Source organism: Bubalus bubalis, chromosome 4 (assembly GCF_019923935.1).
Source record: "Bubalus bubalis isolate 160015118507 breed Murrah chromosome 4, NDDB_SH_1, whole genome shotgun sequence".
NCBI classification, from domain to species: Eukaryota; Metazoa; Chordata; class Mammalia; order Artiodactyla; family Bovidae; genus Bubalus; species Bubalus bubalis.
Window position 1 is genome coordinate 100,869,376 of NC_059160.1, and position 15,386 is coordinate 100,884,761.

The following is a 15,386-nucleotide window of genomic DNA, read 5'->3' on the forward strand; positions in this document are numbered from 1 at the left end:
CTACAGTATTTTTAATCAAAATTATTTTCCTAAATGTAAAAAAAATGAATTTTTTGAGAATCTAACAATGAATTTTGAGTGGAAAAAATTCAGAATGTACTGAAACTTTTTGTCAGTGCAAAAGACAGAGGAGGGAGACTTGGATCGGACCACATTAACCAGGATTTGCTTTTTTTCCTCTGCTTCTTATATACCTAGCCCAGGAAAATCTGGAGCACTAGTAGCCTGTGTATATGGAGGATATGGCCAACCAGCTTGTTAGAGTAGAAAAACCAGTACATATGGAATTACTCTTCTGCCATAGCTCTGCAGACCCTAGATGAGTGAGTCTTGGCAGGAATAGAAAATCTTACAGGCTACTAACCACAGATGAGCTGTATTTCTGTAGGAGCTGAGCTCAGAGTGGTGAGCCTTGTGGTGTGTAGCGTCCTGAAGGGAATGACTCAGCCTAAGTCAGGGGCTGGCTCAACAGACACTGTTCATTCATTTTTCAAAAAATGAATATGCCAGGAACTAGCTAGGAATAGGGGGTGGAGGGGGAGGAGGATGGATATAGGTTATTATAAGCCAAAGCTATCATGGAAAGTTACATGATACAGCGAAAGTAGGAATTGTGCATTTGATTGAGTCAGGAGTGTAAGTGAGGTAGAATCAGAGAAAGTTTCCCTGAAAAAGTTGTTGGAGCTGAGATATAAAGCCTTGCTATTCAAAACGTGGTCCATGGTGTATTTGGTCATCACCTGGGAGCATCTTAGATCTATGCAGAGTCTTGGGTTCTATCCCAGGCCTATTGAGTCAGACTCTGCACGTTACAATCCCCAGGTTATGTGTACATTGTGTGTACATTGAAATTTGAGAAGTGCTGGTCTAAAGCTTCAGTAAGAGTTGATGTGAGGACATTAAGGACTACAGGCATGTTCTAGGCCAAGGGTATTGTACACACAGAGACTTTTGGGGACCTTGGTATGCTCTAGGAACTGAAAAGATGGCTGGAGCGAAGGGATGGGTGGGAGAATGTGGTGTCCGGGCAACCAAGAGATGGGTGTTTCCAAGAAGATGGGAGTGTCAACATTGCTGAAAACTAAGAGAAGAATTTTTAAAATGACGAATTTAGCAGATGTCTTTGGTTACCTTTTGAAAAACATTTTCAGTGGACTAATACAAGTGCAAGCCAGTATGAAGTGGGTTGAACAATGAGTAGAGGGGCAGGGTGAGCAAAGAAACAGCTCAGTTCAGTTGAGTTCAGTAGCTCAGTCATGTCCGACTCTTTGCGACCCCATGGACTGCAGCGCGCCAGGCTTCCCTGTCCATCACCAACTCCCGGAGCTTACTCAAACTCATGTGCATTGCATCAGTGATGCCATCCAACCATCTCATCCTCTGTCTTCCCCTTCTCCTCCCACCTTCAATCTTTCCCAGTATTAGGGTCTTTTCCAGTGAGTCAGTTCTTTGCATCAGGTGGCCAAAGTACTAGAGTTTCAGCTTCAGGATCAGTCCTTCCTGGATATTCAGGACTGATTTCCTTTAGCATGGACTAGTTGGATCTCCTTGCTGTCCAAGGGACTCTCAAGAGTCTTCTCCAACACCACAGTTCAAAAGCATCAATTCTTTGGCACTCAGCTTTCTTTATAGTTCAAATCTCACACTCATACATGACTACTGGAAAAACCATAGCTTTGACTAGACGGACCTTTGTTGGCAAAGTAGTGTCTCTGCTTTTTAATAAGCTGTCTAGGTTGGTCATAACTTTTCTTCCAAGAAGCAAGCGTCTTTTAATTTCATGGCTGCAGTCACCATCTGCAGTGATTTTGGGGCCCCCAAAATAAAGTTTGTCACTGTTTCAATTGTTTCCCCATCTATTTGCCATGAAGTGATGGGACCAGACGCCATGATCTTAGTTTTCTGAATGTTCAGAAAACATTTAGAAGGAGACAGTTAGAATATATTAATTTTTTACTCAATATATGTGTTGTGCATCTATTATATACCAAGCAATGAGAATACACAGATGAAAGACAGTCCAGTAATAGTGATAAATACCTAAGTTGCTATGGGAGTACATCAGTAGAGTGGTTAAATAAGAAGTGTGAGTGTGTGCATGTGTGTGCTGCTGCTAAGTCACTTCAGTCGTGTCCGACTCTGTGCAACCCCATAGACAGCCTCCCACCAGGCTCCCCCATCCCTGGTATTCTCCAGGCAAGAACACTGGAGTGGGTTGCCATTTTCTTCTCCAACGTAGGAAAGTGAAAAGTGAAAATGAAGTCGCTTAGTCGTGTCCGACTCTTCGCGACCGCATGGACTGCAGCCCACCAGGCTCCTCTGGCCATGGGATCTTCCAGGCAAGAGTATTGGAGTGGGGTGTCATTGCCTTCTCCAGTGCATGTGTGTAAGTGCTAGAAAATTAGAGTATGTGTGCTCAGTTGTGTCTTTTTGCGGCCCCATGGACTGCAGCCCGCCAGTCTCTGTCCATGTGATTTCCCAGGCAAGAATACTGGAATGGGTTGCCATTTCCTTCTCTGGAGGTCTTCCTGACCCAGGGATCAAACCCATGTCTCCTCCATTGGCAGGTGGATTCTTTACCATTGATATACCAGAGAAGCCCAGAAAATTAGGGTGGGGGACAGAAAACTTAAATCAGAGATAACTTCCCGGAGTGGGTTGAAATTTGAGCGATTCTTTAAGGATTTGCCTGCCATTATGGAAAACACACAGTTCAGTATGTGTATGGGTAAGAAGGCTTGAAAGGGGATGGCAAATTCAGGGAACCATGAACATTCCTGCTTGGCTGTGGGGAACAGTAGCCGACTCTTGGGGCTGCGGAATAGCAAGAGATGAGTCAGGAGAGAAAAGATGAGGGTGGGTCATGAATGATCTTGAATACCATTTGAAGGTGTTTGGATTCACCCTAATAATTTTTGGCAGACCACTGAAAGATTTTAAGCAGGAGAGTGGCAAGAGCAAATTTGGGTTTTAGGATAGTTACTCTAGAGACATGATAAAGGAGAGGTTAGAGGGAGGTGAGACTGGAGGCATGAACATTAGGAGGCAAGGGCAATAGTGATCCACATGCAGGGTGGGAGGTGTTTGATCTCCAGCAGTAACATGGAGGGGAATAAAGAAGAGAAGACTGAACCATGAGATCCTGAAGAGAAAGAGTTAAAATTCTGTTTACTGATTAGACAAGGAGGAGAGGCAGGAGTATAGAATATCTCCCAGTCTGAAGCTCCTCGGTAGATAACGGCACTGAGAGCCCAGGCTTGGGTATGCAGCATCCAGGCAGAATCACAGATCTAAGAATCTCTAACTGAGTAAGATGTAAGGTCCCACGGGATGATCCCTAACCGGGGTCTCCATACCAAATACGGTAACGATTTTGATAGATGATCGGCAGTAATCTCATCTCATTCATCCGAAGGAATCATTAGACAACTGTTTGAATAACTGTTTGAATAATGCTGATTATTTGGTAAATACTGTAACTGAAATATAAAGCAGATAAAGTGGGTTGCATTTAATGGCAATAAGTAGCAGCGTGCTCTGGTGGTGTCGTGGCTTCCTCTTTAAGGAAGTAACTTTAAGTAACTTCCTGCTTACTCCTCTGGGTATGTGTTTAGTGCAAATAAATTTTCATGATTCTTAACCACTCTTTTTATAAAGTTACTGAATCTAGTTCATATTCTCTTTGACTCATGATGGCGTGAAAAATATTTTTGAATTTTATTATATATTTGAATATGAATTCTCCTGGACTATGTTCCCCATGGTAATTTGTTAAAAATACAGTCATTTTCAAAATTAATGTTTTAAATTGAGGTATAGTTTATATATGATATTGTGTTAGTTTCTGGTGTACAGCAAAGTGATATATTTACATATTATATATTTTTTCAGATTCCTTTCCCTTATAGGTTATTTAAAACTACTGAGTATAGTTCTCTGTACTATACAGTAGGTCCTTCTTAGTTAGCAAGTCATGGTTGTTATCCTTTGGTTTCTGAGTTTCTTCTACCAGCAAAATTAGGAGCAAAACACCCATACCTTTCTGCACTGTAAACATATAAAAATGTAGGAAAGAAAAATATAGTATGTCTATCAAACAGTAATACATGGCATCTTCGGTTATTTATAATGAAGTGTTTGTTATTGATTTTCTACTTGTAAGCTCTCTGTCCTGAATGCCAGAGACATGGGTTTGATCCCTGGGTCAGGAGGATCCCCTGGAGTAGGAAGTGGCAACCCGCTCCAGTATTCTTGCCTGGAAAAGTCCATCGACAGAAAAGCCTGGTGGGCTACAAGTCCATGGGGTCACAAAAAATTGGACGTGACTGAATGACTGAGCACACACACATTCATTTATTCAACTGCCACCAGCCCTTAAATAGCCTATTAATTAGAGAAACCAGACATAGGAGGATTTTTTAATCTTTGAATATAATGTATAGAAAATTATCTTTAATCCAACAGACTTTATTAATTATTTTATGTATGCCTTATACAGGCAGTACTCACCGTATGGTCAACTATCTAAAAGAAGACGAGGTATGCCTTCTGTCTTCTAGAAAGGCGCAATTCAGATTTTAGTGGAAGCAGGGGAGGACACAATATGATAATATTGATAATGATAGGTAATTGATCACAGATTACAGATTAAACTCTTTACCAATATTCTCACAGCCACCATATAATATAGCCCAATAAAATTTCTTCATTTTACAGATGAGAAAATGAAGGCTTAAAGAGGCCAAGGAATTTGTCCAAGGTCACACAGTCAGTACACAGAAAAGACCAAACCCAAGTCTGTGTGACTTGATGCCTCATTCATATGGTGCCATATTATATGTTAGCATGGATAATTACACAGTATTACAAATAGCAGAAATGGAAGGAAAAATGATAATTGCCTTTCAGAAACAAAATTTGAATTTTTATAGAGATTTAGAACAGGGACAAATTGCATCCTTTTGGGGAAGATGAGGAATGACTTCATTAATTTCCAAATGCAAATTAAAATCAACTAATATAAAGTGCACTGTGTATACTGAGATCACACAGAAAGCTCTCACTCTCTGTTTTTTGAATGATATGAATAATAAATAAAACAGTGGTTCTCAGTACCCAGCTGTGAATATACATTCCTGTTACAATCACAGTTGTCATTAATCATACTAGAATGTTCACATTATGCTAGCTGGTGAGTAGAACCATAAATAAATACAATATTTGCCCTCTAAAAGATGTTCTATAAAGCTTGCCAGTTTTCTGAATGTAGCTTTGTTAAATGATTGGATGAATTCCTGCCTTAAAATTGCTTCTTTATAGTATTAAAACACAGCGAGGAAGCTAGTCTTATTCAAGTGAGCAAAGCATGAAGCATGAGTTATTTTATGTGTACAATTAAAACATGACTTTTCACACACAGCTTACTTCTCCTGAACTTGGCACTTGAAGAGTTTTAAGGAATAGTAGATAAGCTTGTAAAAAAATGTCAAGGGATGGCATTGTTTATCTCAGGGAGTCAGCAAGCCCAGGAAATAATTTTTCAGAAATTTATTCTAAATAATCCTTTTGATTCTGTGGTAATTTTATGTTTCAAAAACAATGAGGATAGTTATTGGAGGAGTACGTTTGGCTTGTTGGTTTGGTTGGTCCTCTGAGTACATGACCATGATACTAAAGTGGTGGTGGTGTATTTGCTTTTGCAGCACATATACTAAAATTGAAAAGATACAGAAAATACTAGAGTGGCCTCCACAAGAGGATAACATGAATTTATTAAATGTGCCATGGGTTTTGGAATATTTTATTTGTAGATAGGGAGGCTCAAGGTCATAAAGATGTTAGATTTCCCCAAATTAATCTACAAATTCAAGGTAATTCCAATAAACATCCCAGTAAGATTTGTAATGAAACCAGAAAGTTGATTTCATGGCATATACAGAAGAGCAAAGGGCCAAAAATACCCAGGGCAATTTTGAAGCTCTTTGAATGTTGGGGACTCATTAAGCTCTAAGAATGAGCTTCCCTGGTGGCTCAAATGGTAAAGAATCTGCCTGTGATGCAGGAGACCCAGGTTTGATCCCTGGGTCAGGAAGATTCACCTGTAGAAGGGAATGGCTACCCATTCCAGTATTCTTGCCTGAAGAATTTTTTGGACAGAGGATCCTGATGGGCTCCAGTTCGCAGGGTTGCAAAATCGGACACAACTGAGCGACTAACACACACACACGCACACATGCACACACGGTATTGTTACAGGGTGAGACAGAGTCCACAGTGGGGAACACATAGAACCACGCAAATGTGGATGGTTGGTATACGAAAGGCCTGACTCTCTGGACCCGTGAAGATGAGGTAGACACTAAAGCGACTGTTTAATAAATGTTGCTGGGACGGCTAGCTATTTGGAAAAAAATAAAATTATGTTCTTACTTTTAACCACAAACAAAATTAATAACAGATGGGTTAAAGCCTTAAGTGTGAAAAACCGTACCTGAACACTTCTAAAAGAAAACAGAGGAACATATTTGTATTTTGGGTAGGCAAGGATTACTTAAGCAAAATATAAAATGTACAAGTCATAAAAGAAAAAGTTTAATAAATTTGACTACATTTAAAGCAAAAACATCTGTAAAAATATATCCCGTAAAATAAAAGTGAACCCAATCCACAGAGTATGGGATGCATTACACATATAAACAAAGTATTTACATCCATAATATATCAGGAACACTTTTTTGTTTATTTTATTGAAGTGTAATTGAATTAAAATGTTGTGTTAATTACTGCTGTACAGCAGAGTGATTCAGTTATGAAGTCTATTCTCTCTGTTCCTAATTCTGTTTCTGTTTCATAGGTAGGTTCATTTGTGTCATATTTCAGATTCCACATATAAGTGATATCATGGTATTTGTCTTTCTCTTTCTGACTGACTTAGTATGATATTCTTTAGTCGCATCCTTATTGCTGCAAATGGCATTGTACCATTCTCTTTTATGACTGAATAGTATTGTGTGTATGCACCACATCTTATTTATCCATTCATCTGTGAAAGATCATTTAGGTTGCTTCCTTGTCTTAGCTATTGTGAATCGTGCTGCTATGAATGTAAGTATGCATGTATCTTTTTGAATTATAGTAGTTTTGTCTGGATATATGTCCAGGAGTGGGATTGCTATGTTACATGGTAATTCTATTTTTTTTTTTAAATGATGCCCATTCTGACCAGTGTGAAGTGGTACCTACCTCACTGTAGTTCTGATTTGCACTTCTCTATATGAGGCACTCTTAAATATTAATTAGAAAAAAGAGAAGTAGACCAACTAAACAGTGGACAGAAGACTTAAATAGGCAATTTGCAGAAGAATGGTCAATATACATGTAAAATATGCTCAAGTCACCGGTAATCAAAGAAATGCACAATAAAATTAAAACTTTGAGAAATCATTTCCTGTCCATTATTTTGTTAAAGTTTAAAATGTCTATCAAATATTTTTGACTTTGTAGAAAAAGGGGAGATTTTCTTCTGCTCAGGGAAGAGTAGGTTGATCCCACCATTTGGGAGAATATCTGGTAAAACTATGACTCTAGAGAAACTTCACCTTCCTGTGTACTGGACACATTTATAAGAGTGCTTACTATGGAATTCAATGCTAGTTACCAGTACAAAGGATACATAAATTATGGAATAATCCATCAGTGGAATGCTATTTGGCAATGAAAATAAGTGAAGCAGACTTATCTGTAGCAAATCCATCAATATCGGTTAACAGAAACTACTAAAGAGACCTAATATAATACTGTTTTATGTGAAGCTTGAATACATGCAAAAGCAATATGCTATTTAGGGATGTCAGCTTATGTGATAAAAGTAAAGGGCATAGCTTGGGGTGACAGACACCATATTCAAGATGGTGGCATCCTTTAAGAGGGAGAGGTAGAGTATGCTTTATTTCTTAAGGTTGGGGAGAGGGTTGCTTTATTATTCTTACACCTTTTCACTGAATTTCTTTAAAAGTTGATTACAGTTGATTTACAATGTTATGGTAATTTGTGCTGTACAGCATAGTGGTTCAGTTATACATATATATACATTCCTTTTCCTATTGGTTTCCGTTATGGTTTATCATAGGACACTGAATGTAGTTCCCTATGGTATTCAGTAGGACCTTGTTCATCCATTCCATATATGAGTTTGTTTCTGCTGACCACAAACTCCTGAACCATTCCCCCCCACACCTTCTTGACAACCACAAGGCTGTTCTCAATGTTTGTGAGTCTGTTTCACAGATAAGTTCATTTATGTCATATTTTAGATTCCACATATAAGTGATATCATGGTATTTGTCTTTCTCTTTTTGACTTAACTTCACTTGGTATTTTCATTGAATTTTAAGAGCAAAATTGGAACTTAAAAACATCAGTTATTATGAGATGAAAAGAGAAGGATTCCAGATTCATTCAGAAATGTTAGTGTTGCAGTGAGGTTACATCTCTTATTCATGTCTATATTAATTTCACTGGATGGTTGATGTGCATACAGAGAAGGGGCAGCTTTCTGAAAGATGAACAGATGGGGTTTTTTTTGAGACATGATGTGGGTGCAACTAAACCAAATGTGGTCTTCCAAATCAAACTTGAGTTTTTGCAAGGTGTGAGCCTTACTTGAATGTAAAACATCTCTTAAAGCAGTACATCATTGTACAGTATAAGCTACTACCTGCCTCAAATTTAGATTCACACACACACACACACACACACCTTTTTTGAACAGAGTGAGGTATCGCTATAAATAATGGTTGATTTCTACCCTAGTCATTTCAGCAGTTTGCATAAAATGTTCTTGTTGAGTCTACAGGAAAGAGATAATAAAAATAAATCCCTTACTCTGTAGGCCTTTGGGGTATAACAGCAGGATTTACAAGAGATGTAATAACTACGTGTTTTCTCTTTGGAATTTACAGAAAGTTTTATTGTTTTTATATTCATCTAGAATACTGGGAATAGCATTTTTAGTTTTATATTAACTCAGAAGAGAGAGTTCTAATTCTAGTTCATGGACTACTTGCTCTCTTTCTCCACCTCCCCTAGATAATTCTGGGTAGTGCTTTATCATTAACTAAGATTTATTTGATACAGTGCACGATTTGAGACTCAGCACAGGGCATTTGAAGACAAATATTCCTTTAAGGGATTCATAGCTTTTGATTGCCTAATCATGAAACATGGAAGGATATTTTTGCACAGATTTATTTTTCCTAGCTCTATCCTACCTATTCATGGCTTCAAAACTAATAAGCTTCTCTGGAGTTGATAGTAAAGATTAAAAACAAAGACAGACAGATTTATGGCCTTGGCTGTCATTTCCAAGGGCACCGAATTAATCATTCAGATATTCTAGTTGATAGCTGCATTGAGGCAGGGGTGTTTTTCAAGTCTTCTGACAAAAATGAAATTTCCAATTTGGTTTGAAGAAGAGAAATCAAAGCCCTCAGTAAAACGTTATCCCCAAAGCCTCTTTTTTCTCTCTTTGAGAAAAAAAAGATGTATGATTTTTCCCAAGGGATAAACAGAAGGCTTTCTCAGCTCAGCGAATTTCGTCTGGGAGACACAAATTTCACATGACATTCTCTGATTCTATCCTAGAAATATTTTTAAATCAATCCGACTGGATCAGATAAGTATGTTCTCACAAGGATGTACAATACACTGTGCAGATGTAAAGTGGATGCGGTTTTCTCTTTCAGGATGAACAGCCTTTTCTTCCTAAGAGTGTTAGAAACCGAGAACGAGTCCTGCCTGTGTTGTGGCCCTGTGACAAGCCCACACGGGTGACTCCATAGCTCTGTGTTCTGTTTCTCTGATTGACCCATCCACACCTTGGTTAACACTGGCTTTTGATCTCAAGGCAAAAACCAAAGACAGAGCAACACTCTGACTCACTTCTGAAATACCTCTGTCCTCTCCTGGTCAGGATTCTCAGATGAACTCAGTAACTGTCTGAATCCTTTGTGTTGACGGTAAACTCAGTGTAAAGCCTCCCACTCCCTGGCCACCACTTCCTCTAGTCTTCCAGTTTTGATCATTCATCAGCCCCAGAAGGAGCTCCAGTCCACCGAGCCTCTGCCTTTTCATTGCTCACGTTCCGTGTCTGTGTGCACGTCTCTTTATGGGCTTAGATTCTATAGTCATCATCCTAGCCACGCCCTTACCCCCTTTCTCTCTCCATTGTCAGTTCAGTTCAGTTCAGTCGCTCAGTTGTGTCCGACTCTTTGCGACCCCATGAATCGCAGCACGCCAGGCCTCCCTGTCCATCACCATCCATTACCAACTCCCGGAGTTCACCCAGACTCAACGTCCATCGAGTCAGTGATGCCATCCAGCCATCTCATCCTCTGTCGTCCCCTTCTCCTCTTGCCCCCAATCCCTCCCAGTATCAGAGTCCTTTCCAATGAGTCAGCTCTTCGCATGAGGTGGCCAAAGTACTGGAGTTTCAGCTTTAGCATCATTCCTTCCAAAGAAATCCCAGGGCTGATCTCCTTCAGAATGGACTGGTTGGATCTCCTTGTAGTCCAAGGGACTCTCAAGAGTTTTCTCCAACACCACAGTTAAAAGCATCAATTCTTCAGCGCTCAGCCTCTTCACAGTCCAAATCTCACATCCATACATGACCACAGGAAAAACCATAGCCTTGACTAGACGAACCTTTGTTGGCAAAGTAATGTCTCTGCTTTTGAATATGCTATCTAGGTTGGTCATAACTTTCCTTCCAAGGAGTAAGCGTCTTTTAATTTCATGGCTGCAGTCACCATCTGCAGTGATTTTGGAGCCCCCCCAAAAAAGTCTGACATTGTTTCCACTGTTTTCCCATCTATCTCCATTGTAGTCACCCCAAAAAACTTCAGCCTGATTAAATTTTTCTGCCAACTCTGTACACCCAAGCAACTGAAGTTGACTAGCCAGCCATGCTGACTGACTTCCCCTTAAATTTATTCATACAAAACTCCAGGAGCACTCAGTACTGCCTAGCAATCCATTTACTAAGTGGTTACCTCCTCCCTGTCCTGTGGCATCAGCGCTCTCTTTCTGTTTGATCTTTCTCATCAGCGCACGTTTGTAATATAGTTCTCATCTTTCAAAAGCAAAACTTCATTTGACCCCTCATTTGTTTCCAAGTCCTGTCGCATTGCTCTGCTCTCCTTTTTGGCAAAACTCCTTAAAAGAAAGGCATACATTCAGTCTTCCTGCTTTCATTTTCCTTTTTTTCACTCTTCTGAATTCACTCCAGTTCAGCTTTTGCCCCCACCAGTCCACTCCTGTCAAGGTTCCAGTGGGTCAGCCACATCAGTCTTTCTACAGGACTTGGTCTTGGTGACCACTCCCTTCTCCTTACTTGGCTGCTAGTCCAGCACCTCTCCTTCCACCTGAGCCGCTAGTCACCTTTCCTGCTCCTTTCTTCCCGGCCTTCTAAAGTCTTTGCAGTTATTCTGTTTGGTTCCTAGACTCATAGCTATAAAGAGTCACATGCCTCACGCCCCAACTCCAAGGGAACAGAAGCTTCTGCAAGTGGTACGCTTCCAGACCTTGCCTTATGTACCTCTTCACCTGGCTGTTCATTTATATCCGTTGTAAAAACTAGTAAATATATGTATGTTCTATGCTGCATGCTAAGCCACTTCAGTTGTGTCCGACTCTTTGCAACCCCATCGACTGTAGCCTGCCAGTCTCCTCTGTCCATGGGATTTCCCAGGCAAGAATACTGGAGTGGGTTGCTGTTCCTTTCTTCAGGGAATCTTCCTGGCCCAGGGATCAAACCTGGGTCTCCTGTATTATAGGCAGACTCTTTATGACTAGCACCATCTGGGAAGCCCATATATATTCTGATAATTCCCAAATTTATATCTTTAGCCCCAGGCTCTCCACAGAAATCTAGATTCATGTATTTCCAGTTATATCCATGACTTTTCCCTTTGGAAATCACATAAGCATCTCAAACTTAACATGCCCAAAATTTATTCTCTACCTTTCTTCCCATTAAAAAATGCATCATCAGTGGCACTAAATCATAATGTAACACCTTACCCAGCTTTATTTTTCTTTATAACCCTTGTTACTACCTGAGATTACATCACATATCTGTATATTTACCCACTGGAATATAACCCCATGTCAACAGGGTCTCTTTTGTTTATTCACTTCTTGTATTAGGCAGAGTAATGGTCTAAAAAGGTGTCCATGTCCTCATCCCCAGCATCTGTCAATATGTTTCTTTGCATGGCAAAGGTGTTTCCCAGGTGGCGCTAGTGGTAAAGAACCTACCTGCCAATTCAAGAGACAGAAGAGATGCCAGTTCGATCACTGGGTAGGGAGATCCCCTGGAGGAGGGCATGGCAACCACTCCAGTATTCTTGTGTGGAGAATCCCATGGACAGAGGAACCTGGCAGCCTGTGGTCCATGGAACCGCTAAGAGTCAGACACAACTGAAGCCACTGAGCACGCAAGCAGGCATGCACATGGCAAAGGGGCTTTGCAAATATGATCAAGTTAAGCATCTTGGGATGGGGGGGTTATCCTAGATTATGGTCCAGTGCAATCACAGTGGTCCTTAGAGGGTGAAGAGGGAGGCATGGGAAGTAGAGAAGTGGAGATCAGAGTGATGGAGCCTAGAGCTACAAATGTCAGCATCCTCAAGGAGCTGGAAAAGGCAAGGATAGATTCCCTTCCAGAACCGCCAGAAGGAACTCTGTGAGGAACTCTGCTGACTTTAGCCCCATAAAATCAATCTGGACCTTCAGAACTTTAAGAGAGTAAATCTGTGTTGTTTTAAGCCACTAAACTTATGGGTAATTTAAGTCATGGTAGGAAACTAATATACTCCTATATCTCTGGCATCTAGAATTTTCCAGACCCATAAGTGCTAAAATAAAACAATCTTGTTTGAATAAATGGTATATCTTCATTGTTTTAGATACCATATAAAGATAATTGGAGTTTCTAATCTTGATTCTGAATGTTCTCATTGAAAATAAATGATCCATTCTTTCTTTGAAAAGTAGCCTTTGCTTTTATTTTTGTCCAGGCAAAAGATATTTTTTGTTATCCTAGTCTATTTCAGGCAGGCATTTTATAAGAGAGAGAGTAGTGTGCATGTAGTGACTTAAAAACTCTCAGAATGTCAGGAATGGAAAGGACTTTTAAAGGGCATTCAGTTTGAATTTCCTGATCTGATGTTTGTATATTTCTCACAATATCCCTGACAAGTGACCATCCCAAGTCTATTTTAGAACCTTCAGTGATGGGAAACTCACTTTAGCTGGAGGGGTCAAGACCACTTTTGGATAGACTGTTCTCTCTTTGTTTTATTTTCTACTTACAGAATTAAAGCAAAACTAGAAATGTTAATTATAAGCCCAAACTGACTTATTTTAGGGCTTCCCAGGTGGTGCAGGGGAAAAGAATCTGCCTGCAATGGGGGAGACTTGGGTTCGATCCCTGTGTTGGGAAGATCCCCTGGAGAAGGGAAAGGCTACCCACTCCAGTATTCTGTCCTGGAGAATTCCATGGACTGTATAGTCCATGGGGTTACAAAGAGTCGGACATGACTGAGAGTCTTTCACTTTAACTGTACATGTGAAGTGCCTCCTTTTGCGTTCATGCTTGTCAGAAAATCCTTATGCTATTTCACCAGAAACCATCAAATATACTTTTAGGGGATAAAAATCAAGCAGTGATTTTCAGGTAAGTGATAAATGCTTATATTGCTCCCTCATTGTGCCTGTGTGTGTGTGTGTGTGTGTGTGTGTGTGTGTGTGCTCATGTCCGACTCCTCATGACCCCATGAACTGTAGCCCACCAAGCTCCTGTGTCCATGGAATTTTCCAGGCAAGAATACTGGAGTGGGTCGCTATTTCCTTCTCCAGCAGATCTCCCAAGCCCGGGGATCAAACCCACATCTCTTTTATCTCCTGCACTGGCAGGTGGCTTCTTTACCAACTGTGCAACCTGGGAAGAGACTACACCTTTAGGAGGCATTTAGGACTAATTTTTAGTAGAGAATGGCATTATCTTAACTTTAAGTTTATACTTCTCTCCAAATACTGTCAAATTATTAATATTTACATTTTGTTAATGGCTCATCAGATGCAGGACAGTCAGTTGAATTTAGTTTAACAAATGTTGAGCCCAGTCTGTGTCTCACACTCTATGCTAGGCACCTTAGGAAGAAAAATGACCAAGTTATGTCTCCTAGAGAGTAACCCTCATAATCTGCTAGGGGATATAGACATGAAAACACAAATAGAACGGGAAGCGATAAGTGCTGTACTGGTGGCACAAAGACTTATGAGAGTGTATGCTGGTAGAAATGTTCTAATTTCATTCTTTTACATGTAGCTATCCAGTTTCCCCAGCACCACTTATTGAAGAGACTGTCTTTTCTCCATTGTATATTCTTGCCTTCTTTGTCATAGATTAATTGACCATAGGTTATAAGTTTATTTCTGGGCATCTGTCCTGTTCCATTGATCTATATTTCTGTGTCTGTGCCAGTACCGTATTGTCTTGATTACTGTAGCTTTGTAGTATAAACTGAAGTCAGGGAGCCTGATTCCTCCAGCTCCATTTTTCTTTCCCAAGATTGCTTTGGCTATTCAGAGTCTTATGTGTTTCCATACAGATTAAAAAAAAATTTTTTTTATTCTAGTTCTGTGAAAAATGCCATTGGTAGTTTCATAGGGATTATATTAAATCTTTAGATTCCTTTGGGTAGTATATCCATTTTAACAATATCAATTCTTCTAGTCCAAGAACATAATATATCTTTCCATCTGTTTCTGTCATCTGCAGTTTCTTTTATCAGCATCCTAAAGTTTTTGGAGTGTGGTACAGGTCTTTTGCCTCATTAGGTAGGTTTATTCCTAGGTATTTTATTCTTTTTGAAGTAATGGTAAATGGGATTGTTACCTTAATTTCTCTTTCTGATCTTTCCTTGTTAGTGTATAGAAAGGGAAGAGATATCTGTATGTTAAGTTTTTATCCTGAAACTTTACCAAATTCACTGATGAACTCTAGTAGGTTTCAGGTAGCATCTTTAGGATTATCGACGTATAGAATCATGTTGGGCTTCCCTGGTGGCTCAGACAGTAAAGAATCCTCCTGCAATGCAGGAGACCCGGGTTCAATCCCTGGGTTGAGAATATCCCCTGGAGAAAGGAATGGCTACCCACTCCAGTATTCTTGCCTGGAGAATCCCATGGACAAAGGAGGCCTGGTGGGCTACAGCCCATGGGGTCACAAAGAGTCAGACGTGACTGAGTGACTAACACTTCACACACAGTTATCATATCACCTGCAAACTATGACTGTTTTATTTCTTTTCTAATTTAGATTC

General features: G+C 40.0%; 1 protein-coding gene and 1 non-coding gene across 3 annotated transcripts in view; both read left to right on the top strand.

Annotated features, from left to right (window-relative positions):
• Window positions 1–15,386, top strand: part of POC1B (POC1 centriolar protein B) — a 108,039-nt gene that overhangs the window by 84,196 nt on the left and 8,457 nt on the right. The gene's annotated exons all lie outside the window — the stretch shown is intronic.
• On the top strand, window positions 5,691–5,793 carry LOC112584793. Its single transcript, XR_003109191.1, has one exon. It is a non-coding gene; the product is annotated as a U6 spliceosomal RNA (small nuclear RNA).